The following is a 10,495-nucleotide window of genomic DNA, read 5'->3' on the forward strand; positions in this document are numbered from 1 at the left end:
AAGTACATGAAAAAATGCTCACCATCTCTAGCAGTCAGAGAAATGCAAATCAAAACCACCCTAAGATACCATCTCACTCCAGTAAGATTGGCAGCCATTATGAAGTCAAGCAACAATAAGTGCTGGCGAGGATGTGGGGAAAAGGGTACACTTGTACATTGCTGGTGGAACTGCAAACTGGTGCGGCCAATATGGAAAGCAGTATGGAGATTCCTAGGAAAGCTGGGAATGGAACCACCATTTGACCCAGCTATCGCCCTTCTCGGTCTATTCCCTGAGGACCTTAAAAGAGCATACTATAGGGATACTGCCACATCAATGATCATAGCAGCACAATTCACAATAGCTAGACTTTGGAATCAACCTAGATTCCCTTCAATAGATGAATGGATTAAAAAACTGTGGCATTTATACACAATGGAGTATTACACAGCACTAAAAAATGACAAAATCATGGATTTTGCAGGGAAATGGATGGCATTAGAGCAGATTATGCTAAGTGAAGCTAGCCAATCCTTAAAAAACAAATGCCAAATGTCTTCTTTGATATAAAGAGAGCAACTAAGATCAGAACAGGGAAGAATAGCATGAGGAAAAGATTAACATTAAACAGAGACGAGTGGGGAGAGAGAAAGGGAGAGAGAAGGGAAACTATGGAAATGGAAGGAGACCCTCATTGTTACACAAAATTACATATAAGAGTTTGTGAGGGGAAAGGGGAAAAAAAAACAAGGGAGAGAATTAAACAACAGCAGATGGGGTAGAGAGGGAAGATGAGAGGGAAGGGGAGGGGGGATAGTAGGGGATAGGAAAGGTAGCAGAATACAACAGTCATTAATATGGTATTATGTAAAAATGTGGATGTGTAACCGATGTGATTCTGCAACTTGTATTTGGGGTAAAAAATGGGAGTTCATAACCCACTTGAATCAAATGTATGGAAGATGATATGTCATGAGCTTTGTAATGTTTTGAACAACCAATAAAAAAAAAAGAAATTTAAAATGATAACAAATTTAAAAGAAAAAATAGATTGCATTTTAAACTAAACTGATAATATTTATCACATATAAATATTATATTTTTAACAAATAGTTGTATGAATAAGCAGATAAATGAATATTTAAAATTTTAATTTAAACAATTTTTAAATGATAACTTTCAAATATATGTACTCCAAAAAAATTTCCAAGAACAAATAATTCAGTTTAGAGATATGTTAATCTACCTTAAGTCTAACTCCAGTTTATATGTGGTGGTTCTACAGAGTGTTTTCCATAAAAAAGAGAAACCAGTGAAACGGAAAAAAAGATGAAAGCAAGTGTAAATATTACACACACGTGTACATACACATAAACATAAAAAATAAAAATAAAATAAAAAAAAAAGAACACAAAAAGAGAAAAGAAAAAAGAAAAACCTAACTTCACTTATCTTAATCCCTGAACAGGATTAGAATGAAAATATTTGAAAGGAAGGAAGGGAGGATAAGATAGAGGGGGGAAGAACTGTTCCTGGCCCTGTTGATAGATGACCAAAATTTTAATAAAATGAATACTTTCCAGTGATTTTAAGGAAATGTGTCTCCCAAAATATGCTAATTTTTGTCTCTTTTCATAAGAAATTTTACTAGGAATGATGATTTAATTATAAGTTTTCATTCCTTCTGCTAACAATAAATTCAAGATCACAGAGATTTTGAATTTGATCCATTAGTTTTCAGCTATTGATTTTGTAAAAATTGGCTTTTTGGTACTAACAGGTTGAAAATTGAAAATGAGCAACATTTTGCTGAGAATTCAGCAAATATATCTCACATATATTTTGATCCTATTTCTTGCACATACAAGTATAAACAGTTATTCTCTGAATAGAAAAATATTTCATTCATTTTACCATCTTTTTCTCCCATTTTTTGTCTGTTAAAATTCTAAATATGTTTTAAGATCTACTTTAATGAAACACATTCATTAAACTCTTCCAGGATATTAAAATCTCTAGATTTCAAAATATATTTAAGATTGTTGTTCCTTCTTTCACTCATACCCATGGTCCTCAAATCCACTAGTGTTCGTAATCTGTACAGAAAGAGATTGGAAATGAGCTTTGTAGAATCTCTACAGATAAAAGGAAGAAGGAAGGGAGAAGGAGCCTGGGTAGTGGGATCAATGAAGTTCAAAAAGAAAACCAAGGACTGATAAATAATCCAGAGAAAGAGAAAACAATTCTTAAAGCATGGGATATGAATGTCCTGTAGTGAGTATTGAGTTGAGCAGAATTAAGAGAATAGTGAGCCAGCTTGAAAGTTGAGAAATAGCTCTTCATTCCCACCATATTTCCTTCTCAACCTTCCATGTTCAGTTATGGTTATCTATTTACAGATCTCTTTCCATGAGACTGCGAAATCTTTACAGAAACAGTCCATCTGCAGTTAGCTTTGTATCCCTAGCTTGTGGAATAGACCATAGTACACAGACATTTCATCTTTTGGATTTATATTACTTCATTTATATTCACTTCTTTATTGCTTTGTACAGATACATATTCCTCTCCCCCATTATTAGACACTCACACACAAGACACCCTTTCTTTTTAACCATGGAGATCATGTGCCTCATCATAAGAACCAGTAAAATATAAAAGATTATTTTTATTTCATCTCCAATACCCTTTAATTTTGATTAGAATTATTTAATTTGCAGAACTGTCAAAACAATTTTAACAAATTTAAGTAGTTTTACACCTTAAAAGAGCCTCTCAAATTTATTTTTAATTTTCATCCATTAATGAAGGGATATATGTTATTCAAATCTTATATAACAGAGCTAATTCTTTATAATCATGTTATTTAGCAAAACTAAAAGATAGCTCAAATAATAATGAAAAAAGCAGTAAAATATTCTACAAAGAGTATATTTGGAAGTAAAGAAATAAAGAATAGTTATAAAGAACATGAGTTAAATAGAAGAAATAAGGAAGCAAGGAAATTTAAAGAAATCATGATTCTAGATGAGCATGTTTTTCAGTTTTCTGACTACATGATATAAAGTCTAGAACAGTTTCCATGGATGACCACAGATTTGTTCCTTCTCAAATGTTTTACAACTAAAAGTTCTTAAATTTTTTTTCAGACACCAAGACTGTTCTCTTTTTCTTTCACAAATGCATTTCTTTGAACATACTAATTAATCAAAGATATAATTTTATTATTAATTGAATTTTTGTGTTTGTTTCTCATTGTGATGAAAAGTGGGCTAGAGCCATTGGGTATACCACTTCTCCTGTAGTCATTAATGTCCAGGATCAGATCACTCCCTTGACTGTGGTTCAGCATTTTTTTTTTACCAGTATATTATTATAGTACATGTGCATTCAATAATCTTACCTGAATTCTTGTCCCCTACTGCCATGTTCTTTTTACATTATAGGACACAACAATTAGATATGCACATAAAAATCATCCTGTTTCCTTCTCCAGTGGAAAATGTTAGTTATGTTTGTTTCATAATATTTTTTAATCTCTAGATTTATGCAATATATCAGTGGAAACCAGATGGCTAATAATAGATGAATTTTTAAACAAATATCAAAATTTCTTTATTATAAAGATGTGGAAGTTCTGCATAATAAATATTTACCCATACCTTGAACTCTCTTATAAATTTTGTAAGGGAATGAAAGTTTTTTGTTCCTCCAATCCTACCTCCTAGGATAAAAACTAATGAGAATTGTACATCGTTCCTGACATTCATATATATATACTGTAATATTCACATGTGCACACAAACACAAACACGTATATAGTTTTAAATTTCTGTATACATATGTGCATATGTATGTACCCATTTTTTGTTATATATGCAATATGTAACTTGCTTTTTAATCAAAAAATATTACATATGATACACTTATTTCAAAAAGATGCATAATATTGATGGTGCCTTAGATTTTCAGCCATTGTCAATAAAAAACAATACTGAAACAAAAGGAGTTTTGGGAATATGATACCTATATTTATAATTTTATATTTATTTCCAATATTTTCTAATTTTCAGAATAAATATGTGTAATTTTGTTATATTCTTCATCTGTGATCTCATTCTCTGAACTCTTAAAGAACTCTCACCAACTTTGTCCTCATGTGGACTTATGCTAACTCCTTTCACTTTTTGAAAAAATTTTAATATCACACTATGTTTTATTGATTCTTGTAGCAATTGCCTTGGCATAAAACCTGCATATTAAAATATAATCTTTATTTCTTCTCACTTTCTATTATTATTAAAGTGATAATGTCAGTGAAGGCCATGCCTAACCTTAGTCTATCAGTCGCTGTTCACCTCATTTTTTCTGTTTATCCTTCATTTTTACTCTCCTGTTACATATTCATTCAAGAATGAATTCTTATGCAACCAGGTATTACATGAACAGGCTCATTTCTTTCATTTCCTTCATTTGTCCATACAGAGACCACAATCACCCCTGGCAGCCTGTGTCCATGTTTGATCAACCATTTAGTCAAGAAGTCATTTGGAAAATGAGAGTTATAATTAAGCATTTCACATTACCTGCTGTGGCATTGATTGCACTGGGCCTTGAGCCAAATCACCTCCATGACCTTGGTTTTTGGCAGTAGTAGGAAGATAATATCTGTTGAACAGAAATGAAATGTTGCTTTGCCTCAGCACCCTTGAAAATTCAGACCTATAAAGCACCTAATGAAACTTAATGTCCTGACAAAGAAAGAAAAAAGATAACTGTGTATGTGACTAGAGAAGATTCAGATAAATATGTTATATACTGCTATAGCATTTTTTACTATGCAAATGTTTTTTTCCAGAACTTTTCTCTCAACTTCGGATTTTATGTCTTTTTGGGTTTCACCTTGAAAATTTTAGTTCCAATGCTTAAGTAACATGGATTCATTTTCTAAGTTCACATCTTAACTCCCTGGGTTATAATTAATTTTCTCTTTGCAAATGGATCATTTTATCCAAAGCTGACAGGTGAAAATACCCTCTTCTTGAGTAATGATACCAGTAAGTTCTTAATATTTTTAATAATGTGGATTTTTACCACTTACAAAAGTGCCATTTGGAGCCCATGACTCTCACATTAATCAACAACACAAAAATATTTTAATTCCAGATACTCATTTAAATGAAGTTAAATCAACAACACAAAAATATTTTAATTCCAGATACTCATTTAAATTAATCCATTTATGTGGTAAAGAGAGTCATCAGCTCAATGTCAAATTAGGAACCAAGCTTATTTTTGAGAAAGATAAAGCAAACTGCATATCAAACAGTCATAACTTTGATTTTTCTATGCTTTATATTTCTATAATTGCAAAGCTACATACCAAGACTATTCACTTGCATTACACTGGAAATGACTTCCAAAAATAGCAATTTAAATAATGCAATATAAAGAGGCAGTCATGTAAGAAAATATTTCTGCCTCATCTATCAAAATGTTTTATTTCAGTATAACCCAAAGCATACTACTTTAACTTGCTAAGCTACAGATTTCTAGGGGGCAAAAGTTAAAGTCTTACATTATACCATCTCTTTAACTTTTCTATTGTTCACATTCTGTAATTCTATAATGGTATATATTAAAGAGGCTCAATTGAGGCTTGAAATCCAGGGGGAAATGAGTCTTTTCTAAAAACATGGATGCTTCTTTTAATCAGACAATGAATAGAAAATTACTCATTGTGCTTTCTTTTGCCCTTGGCTATTAGACAATTTACAATGAATTTTATGTTCTTATCCTAGTTTACTGGCATAATATCTGTCATTTCTCTAATTGGTTTAATTTTTACTTTCTGAAATTAATTTTACCTAAAGGTAAAAATATTATACTCAAAGCTATACCAAACTTTTGTAATTAGATCTGTTATAATAAATATACATAAGAGCATTCCTACTTTGACATTCCAGCTGTATTCAGTATGAGTCTTTAAAAACAAAATCTTGCCTATTTTCTTACAGATTTTTAAATGAAATTTGTTTAAAAAATTATATACCTTCAACATACAAGTTAAGGATGGTGAAAACATGCTCAAAATTGTCTATCATTCTTTTTCATGAATTGTTTGAAAGCAAGAAACATTAACTCACAAAACAAGCTAAAACTAGATGTGGCACTGATTGAACAGAGGTGGAAACCTTCATGAAACCCATAGTCGAAAGGACAGAAGAAGTTTATTGGTCAGCTTTATTTCCCTTCTCTATAAAACACACATAGTAGAAAATGAGGGACTTGGTCTTAATATTGCCATGTATTCTAGTTTCAAATTCCCAAGGGATTTTCTTGGTTTAGCTTAGGTCAGGTGCCTACTTATATCTATATATATAAGGCCTACCTCTTCAATGGCAGCTGCATATAATGGGTATATTTCATAAAAAGGATGTAGAGTGGTGGTGGTTGGGTGGGTTGTCTAATTTACTCCCCAAAGACACCTACAACTTCCATCACTTTACTATATAAATCACTGTTTATATTTTTGTAAACTTATTTATTTTCCTTATAACATTTTATGAATGTATATGGTAGGTATGGTCTGGCTCTTAAAATTCGTATACAACCATAATGCCTACATTTTCTTTTCTGAGCATTAAAATTTTTCAAAACCATATTTTCAGTCATGTAGTGTTTAAAAAATGTATATTTCCCCATTATTGACAGAGATTATTAATAGAGACTTGTTCAAGTGGTTATCTTCAGATTAATGTTCCAGATTAAAATTTTTTTGTCAATGTCACCATTATCTCACCACTACTTTATTGTGGGAGGGAAAAAATGAAAATGCAAGTATTTTTATTAACCTATAAGTTCAATATTTTTAACAATTATCAAAATACTGTCTATGAATTATTTTCTATAAAAGATAAGTGTCATTAGCTCTTGGTTTAATAAAATAGAGATAAAATTACTGGTCATTTCTTAATTTTCATTGTTGTTAACAATGTCATGGTAATTTAAGTGTATGTTTTTATATTTCTAAAGTATAAAACATTATCCAGTTGTAAGAAGTCATTTTTCTAACAATATCAACTTCTCTATTCATCATAGTGATGAGCCAGCTTGGTTCCGTCCTCTGTCTACACCTGAGTTCAAGGCATTGGACCATCTGCTTATCTCTCCTCAAGACAATACTTGTCATCTTCCGTTCAAGGTTCTCTCCAGAATCCCTTCACAGAGTGAACTAAAAGGGCAAATTGCCTTAGAGTAATGTCCAATCTAGGCCATATGATTTTCTACTACTGCAAAGTAAAGTATCACATATATGGTGGCTTAAAGCACTTAAATTGATAAGCTTGTGTGTCTGTAGGTCAAAAATCCAAGTCAACTCAGCTACTTAGGGTCTCAGGAGATGGGATGAGTTCTCATCTAGATGCTTAGTGAGGAATCAGCTTCTGAGATCACAAGTTTCTCCCATGTAACATAACAGAACAATGGGGAAAAGATTGCATCATATTCAGGTATGAAATCTTAACTGCCATTTTTAGGATTCTGCCAATCTCAAGAAACTTGTATATAGTTTGGAAAGAAAGAAAGAAAGGAAGGAAGGAAGGAAGGAAGGAAGGAAGGAAGGAAGAAACCTTATCAATTACCTTAAAGTTGTTCATTGACTACTCCCTTATACATTTATCAACTTCTAAATTATGTAATATTAACAGAATTGTTTCTATTTCTGAGCTGTTTGTTCTGGGACAATTTTCCTATGTTTGTTTATTGTATTTCTTTAATAAATATGCTTTCATACTGTAATACCTAGAAACATAAATTCTCAAAATCTGTGTTTTCCAATTTATCTTAACTAAATATGCTTATATTTCATACTATATCATCTTACTTTTTTTTTTTTTGGTTGGTTGTTTGTTTTACAAGATAATCTTGAAATTGGCTAGAATTTTATTAAATGATCACATTTGAGCAAAATTTCAGTCCAATCCAGGAACAGAGTCAAGGTCCATATTATTTTTTAGTTTTAAGTATGGAAAGGCTCTTAAATTTTGGGATATTTTATTCTAAAAAATAACCTTTAGGGTTATTTTTCTCTTTAGGAAAGAAATCAAAGAAGACCTTAGAAGATGGAAAGATCTACCTTGCTCTTGGATAGGCAGAATTAATATTATCAAAATGACCATACTTCTAAAAGCACTATACAGATTTAATGCAGTTCAAAAATCCCAATGACATTCCTCACAGAAATAGAAAAAGCAATCATGAAAATCATCTGGAAAAATAAGAGACCCAGAATAGCTAAAGCAATCCTTATCAGGAAGAGTAAAAGAGATGGCATCACTATACCAGACCTTAAACCATACTACAGAGCAGTAGTAACAAAAACAGCATGATATTGGCACCAAAACAGACTGATAGACCAATGGTACAGAATAGAGGACATAGAGACTAACCCACAAAATTACAATTGTCTTATTAGACAAAGGTGCCAAAAACATGCATTGGAGAAAAGATAGCCTCTTCAATGAATGGTGCTGGAAAAACTGGAAATCCATATGCAACAAAATGAAATTAAACCCCTATCTCTCACCATGCACAAAACTCAACCCAAAATGGATCAAGGACCTAGGAATAAAACTAGAGACCCTGTGTTTAATAGAAGAAAAAGTATGTCCTAATCTCCATCATGTAGGATTAGGCCCCAACTTCCTTACTAAGACTCCTTTGGTGCAAGAATTAAAATCAAGAATTAATAAATGGTATGGAATCAAACTAAAAAGTTTCTTGTCAGCAAAAGAAACAATCTGTGAGGTGAATAGAAAACCTACATCTTGGGCACAAATCTTTACCCCCACCACACACACACACTTCAGATAAAGCACTAATCTCTAGGGTATATAAAGAACTCAAAAAGCTAAGCACCAAAAACACAAATAAACCAATTAATAAATGGGCCAAGGACCTGAACAGACACTTCTCAGAAGATGATATACAATCAATGAACAAATATATGAAAAAAAATGTTCATCATCGCTAGCAATTAGAGAAATGCAAATCAAAACCACTCTAAGATTTCATCTTACTCCCAGTCAGAATGGCAGCTGTTATGCAGACAAACAACAATAAATGTTGGTGAGGATGCAGGGTAAAAGGTACACTCATACAGTGCTGGTGGGGCTGCAAATTGGTGCAGCCAATATGGAAAGCAGTATGGAGATTTTTTGGAAAATTGGGAATGGAACCACCATTTGACCCAGCTATCCCTCTCCTCGGTCTATACAAAAAGAACTTAAAATCAGCATACTACAGGGACATAGCCACGTCAATGTTTATAGTGGCACAATTTATAATAGCTTAACTGTGAAACCAACATAGATGCACTATTATTTTCATATGTTCAATATTCTTAGGGTGAATAACTTTCTATAATTTAAGAAGAAAAAATTAAAAGGTAGAGAAGAAAAAGAAGAAGAAGAAGCTGGGCATGGTGGCACATGGTTATAGTTCAAGTTATCAAACTACTTCAAAGGCTGAGGCAGAATTGTTTAGCCAGGAACTGGATTGTGGTCAACATAGAACCCATCTTAGGGGGAAAAAAAAAAAGAAAAAAGAACGAAAGAAAAATATGTACTATATAAACTTGTGCAAATATCTTAAGTTCCTACTGAAAAGAAGAAATTACAAGCAAAAATGATAGAGCCACTGGCAAAATATTTGTGCTATAGTATCCCTTCAAGATTGTTTTGTAGAGTAGATAATCTTGGGAAACAGAGAGTGTTTCTCTCCAAGGAGAAGTCAGCTTTGTTGACTTTCCAGTAGAATAGAGATAATGTCACATTCTGGTGCAAATGTTGAACAATTTGTAAAGTCCTTAGAGAAGACCGAGTTTTCCTAATTTCTGAATTTCCCAGCTGTGACATAAACTTACAATATGTTGAGCATCCTCTGTGCTGACCTGTGTCTCACCCCAGACTCAGCAGGAGCCAAAAACATCTTCTGTGTCTGATCCAAGTATGCTGTCCATTCTGCCAGTATCCATGAAACTGTAAGCAGGTTAAATTGAGATTTTAAGTTTGGTAAAATCCCTTCATACCTCTTGATACATGAATTACACAAAATTTAATTAAAATAAGATACATGAAATTGTAATTTAACTTACACAAAATTTAATTTAGAAATTCAATTAAATATGATATTTGATACACAGAATTAAATATTCTAGATGATCGAATTATCCATTGGAAGATGGAGAATCTAAGGGTAAGCACATTTGAGAAATCCATAGCCTCAGCTTTTAGTGCCACACTCACAAGAAAGCTATGTTGAAGGATAATGCAAGGCATCCAGATTTAATTTTATTTTCAGCACACACAGAGCAGCAATAATGTAACATTATTGAAAATGTGGAAGAGAGGGCAGGTCATGAAACCTTGTATAAAGGAAATCATTCTTCCCCAGATAACATAAATATGTCCATGTCTGTTTTGGGACAAACACTCTTCACCCTCTACACATT

General features: G+C 32.3%; 1 long non-coding RNA gene across 1 annotated transcript in view; it reads right to left on the reverse strand.

Annotated features, from left to right (window-relative positions):
* LOC125616914 overlaps nt 1–10,126 on the reverse strand; it is a 91,393-nt gene extending 81,267 nt beyond the window's left edge. The window contains exons 1-2 of the long non-coding RNA XR_007347698.1: nt 9,908–10,126; nt 4,569–4,733 (exon numbers count right to left, since the gene is read on the reverse strand). This is a non-coding gene — a long non-coding RNA (uncharacterized LOC125616914). The remainder of the gene's footprint in view (nt 1–4,568; nt 4,734–9,907) is intronic.
* Between the last annotated feature and the right edge of the window lie 369 nt (nt 10,127–10,495).

The sequence above is a fragment of the Marmota marmota genome, unplaced genomic scaffold (assembly GCF_001458135.2).
Source record: "Marmota marmota marmota unplaced genomic scaffold, marMar, whole genome shotgun sequence".
NCBI classification, from domain to species: Eukaryota; Metazoa; Chordata; class Mammalia; order Rodentia; family Sciuridae; genus Marmota; species Marmota marmota.